The sequence below is a fragment of the Sycon ciliatum genome, chromosome 4 (assembly GCF_964019385.1).
Source record: "Sycon ciliatum chromosome 4, ocSycCili1.1, whole genome shotgun sequence".
NCBI lineage: Eukaryota > Metazoa > Porifera > Calcarea > Leucosolenida > Sycettidae > Sycon > Sycon ciliatum.
The window spans coordinates 14,473,795-14,489,551 of record NC_088646.1 but is presented as its reverse complement, the minus strand read 5'-3'; positions in this window follow the sequence as shown (position 1 = coordinate 14,489,551).

The following is a 15,757-nucleotide window of genomic DNA, read 5'->3' as shown; positions in this document are numbered from 1 at the left end:
TCTGTAGATGCAGAAATCTCTCACAGACTGACTGTTGAGGAAGGAGTAGAGGCGATGCCTGCAATCACTATAATTGTCGTTGTGTCCTATCTCCAACCAGACTAGATCATCCTGTGTATCTACACAACACGTGTTGTCCCCGTAGCGCAAGTTAGAATATTTGCATAATCTTACTATTTGCCTCTGACTCTAAGTTTAACTTCTATGGGATTAGAACGATAGTGTCAGAGCAGGATAGTTTGTGGCAGTTTGTAGCAAGCGGCGCACATGGTCCGTAAATAGCTTAGCTACGAAGGGAATGCAGCAGCTGCCAATGATTTCTACGTTACACTGCCACAACCGTTCAAGGTGAGAGAGATATTTCCCGTCTGCTCCTTATCGACTCGGACTTGGGAGAAATGGGAGGTGGAAGAATAGCCGTGCAAGTACAGCAGCACTGGGCATGCCGCTAATATCAATAATTCTATTACACATTGTATATACATAGGAATCATTATCGCCTTCTTAGGATTTGACCCCACTGATTTCCCTGATACCTAAGCGGTCAAATACCGGTATATCGCGTATTGGACTGCTTAGTCAAATACCGGTATATGGCATATTGGACTGCTTAGTCAAATACCGGTATATGGCATATTGGACTGCTTAGTCAAATACCGGTATATGGCATATTGGACTGCTTAGTCAAATACCGGTATATGGCATATTGGACTGCTTAGTCAAATACCGGTATATGGCATATTGGACTGCTTAGTCAAATACCGGTATATGGCATATTGGACTGCTTAGTCAAATACCGGTATATGGCATATTGGACTGCTTAGTCAAATACCGGTATATGGCATATTGGACTGCTTAGTCAAATACCGGTATATGGCATATTGGACTGCTTAGTCAAATACCGGTATATGGCATATTGGACTGCTTAGTCAAATACCGGTATATGGCATATTGGACTGCTTAGTCAAATACCGGTATATGGCATATTGGACTGCTTAGTCAAATACCGGTATATGGCATATTGGACTGCTTAGTCAAATACGCAGTTATACTAGACTGTTAATAGTTGACTGCTTAGAACCTCTTGGACACATACATTGTCTCTCCAACTTAGAAAAAGAAAATTTTCAACAAAGCAGATGTACACAAGAGGGGATTCAACCCACGACCATGTGAATGTCAGGCACTCTTCCCAGCAACCCAGCCATTGTGCTACCGATGCTGAACCTAGTGTAAACAATGACCTAGATCCTGCAATGCCGTACAATGTGGTATAGGTTATATTATACTAAAATTAAAAGGATATGTCGCATATGAAGAGAAACCTTGCGTGGAGTATACCTGGTATACGATAAATAGATTATAGACCTGATAGTTGATTTGATTTTTGGTTTGTTTGTAGGGCGCTGGCACCCACATTCAGTGACCCAGAAAATTTCGCACTGCTGTGAATAGTTTAGTCGCAAAGTGAAGATTCACGGGTACCAAGCCCTAAACTTGGAGATAGGTTATTATTCAGCTTCCAACAGCCCTGGGCGAGTTCTTTAGAGATATGTGACTGTTTTTCTTGGTGCCCTTGTCTATGTCCAGCTACAAAACGAGATGAGGATGGTCATTTTCATTTTGTGAGCTGCGAACGGGCATAAAGGTGAGAAAATGTCGGATTTTGACCATTTGTGCTCATCTTTGAATTTCAACGTACCTCTCTATTACATGACCCAGCTGTAATGTCAGTGGTCGCATTGGTTTGATTTTTGGATTGCTTGTACTTGGTCCGGCTCATCGCAATTGTCGCTTATCTCCCACGCACTTTTTGACACGTAAAACCCAGTTCAATCACGATATCTAACTAATTATTTACTTTTGCTTGCGAGGTTGTGATGGCAAGATTAGGTGAAGCACCAAAGAATGATCGTGACTAGCGCTTTGAATTGCGATGTGTTCGACTTTTTGGGAAGTGGAAATCTGGCCATTCACTGTCTGTGTTGCCAAAAGCCAAGCGCAGCGACCCACAGACCGGAAACATCCTGGAGAGCGTGACAGGCAGGCGTGCATGGCAGAGTAGTATGAGCTAGTATGAGCGTAATGCTGAAGAAGAAAGGTGTTTTCGATGCGATGCGTGCATGGCAGGGACGTTTTAGTTGTTGTTCCTTCGTGGACCTGGCAGCAGCATTACAAGAGTCTTGTGGTCAGCGTATCCAGCGGAGCGTATGACAGCTGTCTGGAGAGGCCTGTATGCCTCATTTCGAAGGCTCTGTTGAAACACACTGTGGTGACACACAGGTCACACTGCCCACGGTTCCTTCAAGCACCGAAATGACAGACACAACTGTTCCTTTCCCATAGCTGCCGTACGACAGGCTGACAAAGAACGAGATACTCTACCAGTCTACGCCAGCAGCTAGACACCACCAATTTAATGTCAGCTCATATAAAGGCGGCAGCTCGAGTGATGGAGAGTTGAATGAACTCTGGGCCTGTAAGAGTGTGAGTGCAAGAACACGCTCCTTCGCTGATTTATTTCGTGTATTTTGCTTACCTTGCTTTCCTTCTATGACTCGCTTCACCTGATTCCACGGCTGAATGTTTCTTCTTGTGGCGGAGAGTTTCATGTATCATGCTTCCTAACTATGCCTATTGAAAATTTCACAGAGCGCCAACAAAACTCCTGTTCTTAGTGGCGATAGATAAGCGACAATTGCGATGAGCCGGACCAAGTAGGGCGCTGGCACCCAAATTCAGTGACCCAGAAAATTTGGCACTGCTGTGAACAGTTTAGTCGCAAAGTGAAGATTCACGGGTAAAAAGCCCCAAACTTCTAGATAGGTTCTTTTTCAGCTTTCAGCAGCCCTGGGTGAGTTCTTTAGAGAAATGTGGCTCTTTTTCATGGTGCAATTTTCTATGTCCAGCTACACAACGAGATGAGGATGGTCAGTTTCATTGTCAAAGGTGAGAAAATGTCGGATTTTGACCATTTGTGCTCATCTTTGAATTTCAACGTACCTCTCTATAAGAGTAGCCAGCTGTAATTTCAGTGGTCGCATTGGTTTGATTTTTGGTTTGCTTGTAGGGCGCTGGCACCCGCATTCAGTGACCCAGAAAATTTGGCACCACTGAATAGTTTAATCGCAAAGTGAAGATTCACGGGTACCAAGCCCTAAACTTTGAGATAGGTTATTATTCAGCTTTCAGCAGCCCTGGGCGAGTTGTTTAGAGAAATGTGGGTCTTTTTCTGGGTGCCCTTGTCTATGTCCAGCTACACAACGAGATGAGGATTGTCTTTGTCAATTTCTGAGCGTCGAACAGGCATAAAGGTGAGAAAATGTCGGATTTTGACCAGTTGGTCTCACTTTCCAATTTCAACCTACCTCTTCATACCATGACCCAGCTGTAATTTCAGTGGTCGCATTGGTTTGATTTTTGGTTTGCTTGTAGGGCGCTGGCACCCGCATTCAGTGACCCAGAATATTTGGCACTGCTCTGAATAGTTTAGTCGCAAAGTGAAGATTCACGGGTACCAAGCCCTAAACTTGGAGATAGGTTATTATTCAGCTTTAAGCAGGCCTGGGCGAGTTCTTTAGAGATATGTGATTGTTTTTCTTGGTGCCCTTGTTTTATGTCCAGCTACACAACGAGATGAGGATTGTCTTTGTCAATTTCTGAGCTGCGAACAGGCATAAAGGTGAGAAAATGTCGGATTTTGACCATTTGTGCTCACCTTCCAATTTCAACGTACCTCTCTATAACATGAGCCAGCTGTAATGTCAGTGGTCGCATTGGTTTGATTTCTGGTTTGCATGTAGGGCGCTGGCACCCACATTCAGTGACCCAGAAAATTTGGCACTGCTGTGAATAGTTTAGTCGTAAAGTGAAGATTTACGGGTAAAAGCCCCAAACTTTGAGATAGGTTATTATTCATCTATCAGCAGCCGGGTGAGTTCTTTAGAGAAATGTGGCTCTTTTTCTTGGTGCCCTTGTATATGTCCAGCTACACAACGAGATGAGGATCGTCTTTGTCAATTTCTGAGCTGCGAACGAGCAGAAAGGTGAGAAAATGTGACCATTTGTGCTCACCTTCCAATTTCAACATACCTCTCTATAACATGAGCCAGCTGTTATGTCAGTGGTCGCATTGGTTTGTTTTTTGGTTTGCTTGTAGGGCGCTGGCACCCACATTCAGTAACCCAGAAATTTTGGCACTGCTGTGAATAGTTTAGTCGTAACGTGAAGATTGACGGGTACCAAGCCCTAAACTTGTAGATAGGTTATTATTCAGCATTCAGCAGCCCTGGGCGAGTTCTTTAGAGACATGTGACTGTTTTCCTTGGTGCCCTTGTCTATGTCCAGCTACACAACCAAATGAGGATGGTCATTTTCATTTTGTGAGCTGTGAACAGGCATAAAAGTGAGAAAATGTCGGATTTTGACCATTTGTGCTCACCTTTCAATTTCAACGTACCTCTCTATAACATGACCCAGCTGTAATTTCAGTGGTCGCATTGGTTTGATTTTTGGTTTGCGTGTAGGGCGCTGGCACCCACATTCAGTGACCCAGAAAATTTGGCACTGCTGTGAATAGTTTAGTCGCAAAGGGAAGATACACTTGTAAAAAGCCCCAAATTTTGAGATAGGTTATTATTCAGCTTTCAGCAGGCCTGGGCGAGTTCTTTAGAGATATGTGATTGTTTTTCTTGGTGCCCTTGTATATGTCCAGCTACACAACGAGATGAGGATTGTCTTTGTCAATTTCTGAGCTGCGAACAGGCATAAACGTGGGAAAATGTCGGATTTTGACCATTTGTGCTCACCTTCCAATTTCAACGTACCTCTCTATAACATGAGCCAGCTGTAATGTCAGTGGTCGCATTGGTTTGATTTCTGGTTTGCATGTAGGGCGCTGGCACCCACATTCAGTGACCCAGAAAATTTGGCACTGCTGTGAATAGTTTAGTCGCAAAGTGAAGATTCACGGGTAAAAAGCCCCAAACTTTGAGATAGGTTATTATTCATCTATCAGCAGCCGGGTGAGTTCTTTAGAGAAATGTGGCTCTTTTTCTTGGTGCCCTTGTATATGTCCAGCTACACAACGAGATTAGGATTGTCTTTGCCAATTTCTGACCTGCGAACGGGCAGAAAGGTGAGAAAATGTCGAATTTTGACCATTTGTGCTCACCTTCCAATTTCAACGTACCTCTCTATAACATGAGCCAGCTGCAATGTCAGTGGTCGCATTGGTTTGATTTTCGGTTTGCTTGTAGGGCGTTGGCACCCACATTCAGTGATCCAGAAATTTTGGCACTGCTGTGAATAGTTTAGTCGCAAAGTGAAGATTCACGGTTACCAAGCCCTAAACTTGGAGATAGGTTATTATTCAGCTTTCAGCAGGCCTGGGCGAGTTCTTTAGAGATATGTGACTGTTTTTCTTGGTGCCCTTGTCTATGTCCAGCTACACAACGAGATGAGGATTGTCTTTGTCAATTTCTGAGCTGCGAACAGGCATAAAGGTGAGAAAATGTCGGATTTGGACCATTTGTTCTCACCTTCTAATTTCAACGTACCTCTCTATAAGAGTAGCCAGCTGTAATTTCAGTGGTCGCATTGGTTTGATTTTTGGTTTGCTTGTAGGGCGCTGGCACCCGCATTCAGTGACCCAGAAAATTTGGCACCACTGAATAGTTTAATCCAGCTACACAACGAGATGAGGATTGTCATTGTCAATTTCTGAGCTGCGAAATAGCAGAAAGGTGAGAAAATGTCGGATTTTGACCATTTGTGCTCACCTTCCAATTTCAACGTACCTCTCTGTAACATGAGCCAGCTTTAATGTCAGTGGTCGCATCGGTTTGATTTTTGGTTTGCTTGTAGGGCGCTGGCACCCACATTCAGTGACCCAGAAATTTTGGCACTGCTGTGAATAGTTTAGTCGCAAAGTGAAGATTCACGGGTACCAAGCCCTAAACTTGGAGGTAGGTTATTACCGTATTATCTCTAATATAAGCATAGTCTCCAATAATAGCACATCTTCAATAATAGAACACCTTGGGGAGGCATTCAAAAAATAAAGTGCTCAGTCTCCATTATAAGCACACTGTGTAATTTCATTATCTGTACCGGCGAAAAAACCTGAAATGTGTGTGTCTGACATGAATTTGGCTTGGCAACATGCCTCTGAAATAAGGTTGAAATAATAATGGAACAGTCTCCAATAAAGGAACGTCTCCATTAATAGCACGGGGCGGAGGTACATTGAAAAAATAATGGACCGTGCTTATATTAGAGATAATACGGTATTCTGCATTCAGCAGCCCTGGGCGGAGTTCTTTAGAGATACGTGACTGTTTTTCCTGGTGCCCTTGTCTATGTCCAGCTACACAACCAGATGAGGATGGTCATTTTAATTTTCTGAGCTGCGAACGGGCAGAAATGTGAGAAAATGTTGGATTTTGACCATTTGTGCTCACCTTTGAATTTCAACGTACCTCTCTATAACATGAACCAGCTGTAAGGTCAGTGGTCGCATTGGTTTGATTTTTGGTTTGCTTGTAGGGCGCTGGCACCAACATTCAATGACCAATAAAATTTGACACTGCTGTAAATAGTTTAGTCGCAAAGTGAAGATTCACCTGTACCAAGCCCTGAACTTGGAGATAGGTTATTATTCAGCATTCAGCAGCCCTGGGCGAGTTCTTTAGAGATACGTGACTGTTTTTCTTGGTGCCCCTGTCTATGTCCAGCTACACAACCAGATGAGGATGGTCAGTTTCATTTTGTGAGCTGCGAACGGGCAGAAATGTGAGAAAATGTCGGATTTTGACCATTTGGGTTTCACCTTCCAATTTCAACGTACCTCTCTATAACATGAGCCAGCTGTAATGTCAGTGGTCGCATTGGTTTGATTTTTGGTTTGCTTGTAGGGCGCTGGCACCCACATTCAGTGACCCATAAATTTTTCATTTCTGTGAATAGTTTAGTCGCAAAGTGAAGATTCACGGGTAAAAAGCCCAAAACTTTGAGATAGGTTATTATTCAGCTTTCAGTAGCCCTGGGCGAGTTCTTTAGAGAAATGTGACTGTTTTTCTTGGTGCCCTTGTCTATGTCCAGCTACACAACGAGATGAGGATTGTCTTTGTCAATTTTTGAGCTACGAACGGGCAGAAAGGTGAGAAAATGTCGGATTTTGACCATTTGGGTTTCACCTTCCAATTTCAACGTACCTCTCTATAACATGGGCCAGCTGTAATGTCAGTGGTCGCATTGGTTTGAATTTTGGTTTGCTTGTAGGGCGCTGGCACCCACATTCAGTGACCTAGAAATTTTGGCACTGCTGTGAATTGGTTAGTCGCAAAGTGAAGATTCACGGGTAAAAAGCCCCAAACTTTGAGATAGGTTAATATTCAGCTTTCAGCAGCCCTGGGCGAGTTCTTTAGAGAAGTGTGACTGTTTTCTTGGTGCCCTTGTCTACGTCCAGCTACACAACGAGATAAGGATTGTCTTTGTCAATTTCTGAGCTGCGAACAGGCATAAAGGTGAGAAAATTTCGGATTTTGACCATTTGTGCTCACCTTCCAATTTCAACGCACCTCTCTATAACATGAGCCAGCTGTAATGTCAGTGGTCGCATTGGTTTGGTTTTTAGTTTGCTTGTCGGGCGCTGGCACCAACATTCAGTGACCCAGAAATTTTGGCACTGCTGTGAATAATTTAGTCACAAAGTGAAGATTCACGGGTACCAAACCCTAAACTTGGAGATAGGTTATTATTCAGCTTTCAGCAGCCCTGGGCGAGTTCTTTAGAGAAATGTGACTGTTCTTCTTGGTGCCGTTGTTTATGTCCAGCTACACAACCAGATGAGGATGGTCATTTTCATTTTGTGAGTTGCGAACGGGCAGAAATGTGAGAAAATGTCGGATTTTGACCATTTGTGCTCACCTTTGAATTTCAACGTGCCTCTCTATAACATGAGCCAGCTGTAAGTTCATTGGTTTGATTTTTGGTTTGCTTGTAGGGCGCTGGAACCCACATTCAGTGACCCATAAAATTTGGCACTGCTGTGAATAGTTTAGTCGCAAAGTAAAGATTCCGGGGTAAAAAGCCCCAAACTTTGAGGTAGATTATTATTCAGCTTTCAGCAGCCCTGGGCGAGTTCTTTAGAGAAATATGGGTCTTTTTTCTGGGTGCCCTTGTCTATGTCCAGCTACACAACGAGATGAGGATTGTCTTTGTCAAGTTCTGATCTGCGAACAGGCAGAAAGGTGAGAAATTGTCGGATTTTGACCAGTTGGTCTCACCTTCCAATTTCAGGGCTCACAGTTGCGTAGAAAAGCGTCGATTAGATGGGGGCGGTGCACGTGCTCCAAAATGCCAGCTTGGCCAATCAGCAGTCAGCATTTTGTCGGATTTTTGCTCGAAGTAGGGGGTGTTTGAAGGAGTTAGCAGCACTTCAGCCAGGTTCTACGAAGCTGGGACTTGGCCCAGGCACAGATGACAGGTGTTCCAAAAGATTTACCGAAACAAATTTTCATTACTCACACGGGTATGCCAGAGCATATGCGTAAACTTCGTGAGATATAGTACAGCATTCGAAAGGAGTATCCAAAAACGTCTCGGTAAATTTCTTTGCCAGGGTCTCCTGAAAATTTTGAGCCATAGATTGTCCAAATCGACCAAGGGGGAGATGCTCTGTACTGATTTTAGTAACCCCGAGTCCCAGCGGCGCGCAACCGCTTGCGCGAAAATGTGTGAAGATCAAACAACAAGAAAAACGCATGCATGCAGCAGAACGGCAACGCGTGCCGTCGAAGAGAAAATCATTGTGCACAGATTGTTCAGTGTTCTCTCCTCAGTTCGCCCGCGGCGTTGGTTGCTGTGCTTTCATTCTCGCTGGAGTTCTTGTGGCAGCGCATTTCGCCATCATGGAGGAACTGGCACCCTGGGAAACCTGGTCTTCAGTGGCCCTCGACATACGCCTGGTGGATTTGCTGGTCCCGTTTACCTCCATTCGATCACCAGCTCCGTGTGGTATCATCATGTTCTCGGCGTTACCTGCCTGGCGAGCTCTGACTCGTTTGTTTGTCTTCTTACCTGTGGAATCATCACGATCGCTCATTGTAGGATCAGCTTTTGGTCGAACATGGCATGTTGTTTTTACTGGGACTAGCACAGGTTGCGCTTCGCCTTCTCCTCCAAAATATCGCGAACATCGGCTCTAAAACTACGAGAACAGGCTACAAGTACAACTCTGGTTCTTTCTCTTTTCTGTTCTGTTTTGGATGCGTGGGATGTACACGATCGGTACTCTCCCGGGGTCACGCGACTCACGTGCACCAAACCCGCCCTCGCACGACGCTTTTGTCGATCCTGCATGCCTACTGTGAGCCCTGAATTTCAACGTACTTCTCTATAACATGTGCCAGCTGTGATGCCAGTGGTCGCACTGGTTTGATTTTTGGTTTGCTTGTAGGGCGCTGGCACCCACATTCAGTGACCCAGAAAGTTTGGCACTGCTGTGAATAGTTTAGTCGCAAAGTGAAGATTCCCCGGCACCAAGCCCTAAACTTGGAGATAGGTTATTATTCAACATTCAGCAGCCCCGGGCGAGTTCCTCAGAGATACGTGACTGTTTTTCTTGGTGCCCTTGTCTATGTCCAGCTACACAACCAGATGAGGATAGTCATTTTCATTTTGTGAGCTGCGAACGGGCAGAAAGGTGAGAATATGTCGGATTTGGACCATTTGTGCTCACCTTTGAATTTCAACGTACGTCTCTATAACATGAGCCAGCTGTAATGTCAGTGGTCGTATTGGTTTGATTTTTGGTTTGCTTGTAGGGTGCTGGCACTCACCATCAATGACCCAGAAAATTTGGCACTGCTGTGAATAGTTTTGTCGCAAAGTGAAGATTCACAGGTAAAAAGCCCCAAACTTTGAGATAGGTTATTATTCAGCTTTCAGCAGCCCTGGGCGAGTTCTTTAGAGAAATGTGACTGTTTTTCTTGGTGCCCTTGTCTATGTCCAGCTACACAACGAGATGAGGATTGTCTTTGTCAATTTCTGAGCTACGAACGGGCAGAAAGGTGAGAAAATGTCGGATTTTGACCAGTTGGTCTCACCTTCCAATTTCAACGTACCTCTCTATAACATGAGACAGCTGTAATGTCAGTGGTCGCATTGGTTTGATTTTTGGTTTGCTTGTAGGGCGCTGGCACCCACATTCAGTGACCCATAAAATTTGGCACTGCTGTGAATACTTTAGTCGCAAAGTTAAGATTCACGGGTACCAAGCCCTAAACTTGGAGATAGGTTATTATTCAGCTTTCAGCAGCCCTGGGCGAGTTCTTTAGAGAAAGAAGGGTCTTTTTGTAGGTGACCTTGTCTATGTCCAGCTACACAACCAGATGCGGATTGTCTTTGTCAATTTCTGAGCTGCGAACAGGCATAAAGGTGAGAAAATGTCGGATTTTGACCAGTTGGTCTCACCTTCCAATTTCAGCCCTCACCAACGCTGTACAAAGCGTCACTGGCCCGTTTGTCAACGGTCGCGCTAATCGACCAATCAGCGTACAGCTAATGCACCAAAATTCTCAAACTTACCGTAATTCCTTGGTTCATACGGTGTAGTTTCCAAAGATTTTTTATGGACCAACGTCTTCTTTCGATAGATACCAACAGATCGTCCGCTTCGAATTTTTCGATTTGATTGCCGTTTGGCCGAAAATTACCTCCAAAATCGACCTCCACTCATTTCACTTCAAGGCTTTCCAGGTGGACGGCATCGCAATTCGGAAGCGGAGAAAGGATAGCCAGTGAAAAAAGAAAAACAACGACGTATTGGTTGTCAAAATCGACCAAGAAATGAATTCAATAGACCCCTTTCCGTGCTGCGCCCTCGCGGCCCGCGCGAGTGCGAAAGAGATTCTTTCTCGACAAAACAAACAACAACTACGCGCAGTGCATGCTGTAGCTTTTTGCAGTGCAGTACACTGACATAACTGCACTGGCTGTACATACAGTGTACCTTAGGAATATCCTGTTCCTTTCCAAGGCATGATTGTCGCTAGTGGGAGAACTCAGGCACCTGAAGCTTTCATAGAGGAAGAAGTAGTAGGTGAATGAGTTCGCCAGAAAATGGAACGCCAAGAAAATAGATACTGTTGCTTTCGGGCGCTCATGAGACGACGGCAAGATAGGACTGAAACGATCGACACTCTATCTCGACGCAAAAAAAACTCTTCTAGGAGAAGCTCGACGCGCTGTAGAGTTTGCAGTATTCTGCTGGAAGAAGACAAAAGAACTAAACTCAGACTACAGCATGGAGCTGAAGCACAAGCGAAGCAAAAGCTGAGCGAGTTCGAAGAAATGGGGAAACACAGGGAAATGAGTGGGCGATATGATCTTTACTACTTTAGCTCGAAGCTCGCGCTAAGACACGTGGGGGGCACGTGCGCCTACGGGTAGCGCGGCCAGCCACCATGTTTTCAAAATGGAGGTCGACGCTTTTGAAATCCGTGTAGACGATGGTGAGGGCTGAATTTCAACGTACCTCTCTTTAACATGAGCCAGCTGTAATGTCAGTGGTCGCATTGGTTTGATTTTTTGTTTGCTTGTAGGGCGCTGGCACCCACATCCATTGACCCATAAAATTTGGCACTGCTGTGAATAGTTTAGTCGCAAAGTAAAGATTCACGGGTAAAATGCCCCAAACTTTGAGATAGATTATTATTCAGCTTTCAGCAGCCCTGGGCGAGTTCTCTAGAGAAATGTGGGTCTTTTTCTGGGTGCCCTTGTCTATGTCCAGCTACGCAACGAGATGAGGATTGTCTTTGTCAAGTTCTGAGCTGCGAACAGGCAGAAAGGTGAGAAAATGTCGGATTTTGACCAGTTGGTCTCACCTTCCAATTTCAACGTACTTCTCTATAACATGAGCCAGCTGTAATGTCAGTGTCTGCATTGGTTTGATTTTTGGTTTGCTTGTAGAGCGCTGGCAGCCACATTCAGTGACACAGAAATTTTGGCACTGCTGTGAATAGTTTAGTCGCAAAGTGAAGATTAACGGGTACCAAGCCCTAAACTTGGAGATAGATTATTTTTCAGCTTTCAGCAGCCCTGGGCGAGTTCTTTAGAGAAATGTGACTGTTTTTCTTGGTGCCCTTGTCTATGTCCAGCTACACAACCAGATAAGGATGGTCATTTTCATTTTGTGAGTTGCGAACGGGCAGAAAGGTGAGAAAATGTCGGATTTTGACCATTTGTGCTCACCTTTTACTTTCAACGTACCTCTCTATAACATGAGCCAGCTGTAATGTCAGTGGTCGCATTGGTTTGATTTTTGGTTTGCTAGTAGGGCGCTGGAACCCACATTCAGTGACCCTTAAAATTTGGCCATGCTGTGAATAGTTTAGTCGCAAAGTGAAGATTCACGGGTAAAAAGCCCCAAACTTTGAGATAGATTATTATTCAGCTTTCTGCAGCCCTGGGCGAGTTCTTTAGAGAAAGGTGGGCCTTTTTGTGGGTGCCCTTGTCTATGTCCAGCTACACAACGAGTTGAGGATTGTCTTTGTCAAGTTATGAGCTGCGAACAGGCAGAAAGGTGAGAAAATGTCGGATTTTGACCAGTTGGTCTCACCTTCCCATTTCAACGTACCTCTCTATAACATGAGCCAGCTGTAATGTCAGTGGTCGCATTGGTTTGATTTTTGGTTTGCTTGCAGGGCGCTTACACCCACATTCAGGGAGCCAGAAAGTTTGGCACTGCTGTGAATAGTTTAGTCGCAAAGTGAAGATTAACGGGTACCAAGCCCTAACCTTGGAGATAGGTTATTATTCAGCTTTCAGCAGCCCTGGGTGAGTTCTTTAGAGAAATGTGGCTCTTTTTCTTGGTGCCCTTGTCTATGTACAGCTACACAACGAGATGAGGATTGTCTTTGTCAATTTCTGAGCTGCGAACGGGCAGAAAGGTGAGAAAATGTCAGATTTTGACCATTTGTGCTCACTTTCCAATTTCAACGTACCTCTCTATAACATGAGCCAGCTGTAATGTCAGTAGTCGTATTGGTTTGATTTTTGGTTTGTGAGTAGTGCGCTGGCACCCACATTCAGTGACATATAAAATTTGGCACTGCTGTGAATAGTTTAGGCGCAAAGTGAAGATTCACGGGTAAAAAGCCCCAAACTTTGAGGTAGGTTTTTATTCAGCTTTCAGCAGTCCTGGGCGAGTTCTTTAGAGAAATGTGGGTCTTTTTCTTGGTGCCCTTGTCTATGTCCAGCTACACAACGAGATGAGGATGGTCATTTTCATTTTGTGAGCTGCGAACGGGCAGAAAGGTGAGAAAATGTCGGATTTTGACCATTTGTGCTCACCTTTGAATTTCAACGTACGTCTCTATAACATGAGCCAGCTGTAATGTCAGCGGTCGCGTTGGTTTGATTTTTGGTTTGCTTGTAGGACGCTGGCACCCACATTCAGTGACCGATAAAATTTGGCACTGCTGTGGATAGTTTAGTCGCAAAGTGAAGATTCACGGGTAAAAAGCCCCGAACTTTGAGATAGGTCATTATTCAGCTTTCAGCAGCCCTGGGCGAGTTCTTTAGAGATACGTAACTGTTTTTCTTGGTGCCCTTGTCTATGTCCAGCTACACAACGAGATGAGGATTTTCTTTGTCAATTTCTGAGCTACGAACGGGCAGAAAGGTGAGAAAATGTCGGATTTTGACCAGTTGGTCTCACCTTCCAATTTCAACGTACCTCTCTATAACATGAGCCAGCTGTAATGTCAGTGGTCGCATTGGTTTGATTTTTGGTTTGCTTGTAGGGCGCTGGCACCCACATTTAGTGACCCAGAAATTTTGGCACTGCTGTGAATAATTTAGTCGCAAAGTGAAGATTCACGGGTACCAAACCCTAAACTTGGAGATAGGTTATTATTCAGCTTTCAGCAGCCCTGGTCGAGTTCTTTAGAGATATGTGACTGTTTTTCTTGGTGCCCTTGTCTATGTCCAGCCACACAACCAGATGAGGATGGTCATTTTCATTTTGTGAGTTGCGAACGGGCAGAAAGTTGAGAAAATGTCGGATTTTGACCATTTGTGCTCACCTTTGAATTTCATCGTACCTCTCTATAACATGCCAACTGTAATGTCAGTGGTCGCATTGGTTTGATTTTTGGTTTGCTAGTAGGGCGCTGGCACCCACATTCAATGACCCATAAAATTTGACACTGCTGTTCAGAATAATTTAGTCGCAAAGTGAAGATTCACGGGTAAAAAGCGCCAAACTTTGAGATAGGTTATTATTCAGCTTTAAGCAGCCCTGGGCGAGTTTTTTAGAGAAATGTGACTGTTTTTCTCGGTGCCCTTGTCTATGTCCAGCTACACAACGAGATGAGGATTGTCTTTGTCAATTTCTGAGCTGCGAACGGGCATAAAGGTGAGTAAATGTCGGATTTTGACAAGGTGGTCTCACCTTCCAATTTCAACGTTCTTCTCTATAACATGAGCCAGCTGTAATTTCAGTGGTCGCATTGGTTTGATTTTTGGTTTGCTTGTAGGGCGCTGGCACCCACATTCAGTGAGCCAGAAATTTTGGCACTGCTGTTCAGAATTGGTTAGTCGCAAAGTGAAGATTCACGTGTAAAAAGCCCCAAACTTTGAGATAGGTTATTATTCAGCTTTCAGCAGCCCTGGGCGAGTTCTTTAGAGAAATGTGACTGTTTTCCTTGGAGCCCTTGTCTATGTCCAGCTACACAACGAGATAAGGATTGTCTTTGTCAATTTCTGAGCTGCGAACAGGCATAAAGGTGAGAAAATGTCGGATTTTGACCATTTGTGCTCACCTTTGAATTTCAACGTACGTCTCTATAACATGAGCCAGCTGTAATGTCAGTGGTCGCATTGGTTTGATTTTTTGTTTGCTTGTAGGGCGCTGGCACCCACATTCAGTGACCCAGAAATTTTGGCACTGCTGTGAATAGTTTAGTCGCAAAGTGAATATCCACGGGTACTAAGCACTAAACTTGGAGATAGGTTATTATTCAGCTTTCAGCAGCCCTGTGCGAGTTCTTTAGAGATACGTGGCTCTTTTTCTTGGTGCCCATGTGTATGTCCAGCTTCACAACAAGATGAGGATGGTCGTTGTCTTTTTCTGAGCTGAGAACGGGCATAAAGGTTTGAAAATGTCCGATTTTGACCATTTGTGCTCAACTTTGAATTTCAACGTACTTCTCTATAACATGACCCACCTGTAATGTTAGTGGTCGCATTGGTTTGATTTTTGGTTTGCTTGTAGGGCGCTGGCACCCACATTCAATGACCCAGAAATTTTGGCACTGCTGTGAATAGTTTAGTCGCAAAGTGAAGATTCACGGGTACCAAACCCTAAACTTGGAGATAGGTTTTTATTCAGCTTTCAGCAGCCCTGGGCGAGTTCTTTGGAGATAATATCTCGTCCAAGCCAAGCTTGATGAGCAATTGCCATCCCAGTCATCACCAAAAAATGTCGTGTCGTGATTGACGTCAACGACGATCGATGCGCGTGCGATGTTCGCGCCTTGCGATCGTACCTATTCGCCAGCCAAGTCTCCTCACTTGCCTGGGGCTTGCCTAGCTAGCTAGTCACTGACAAACAAACAAACACGGGCTTGTCAGGCGGAAAGAAAGACTAGTGACAAGAAAGACAGAAAGGTGATGGGTAGTTGTTTTAGGTCCGCGACTTTTCTTTCGCTCGACTTCAACGTCACTTTTTGATCAACTTGATATCAAACAC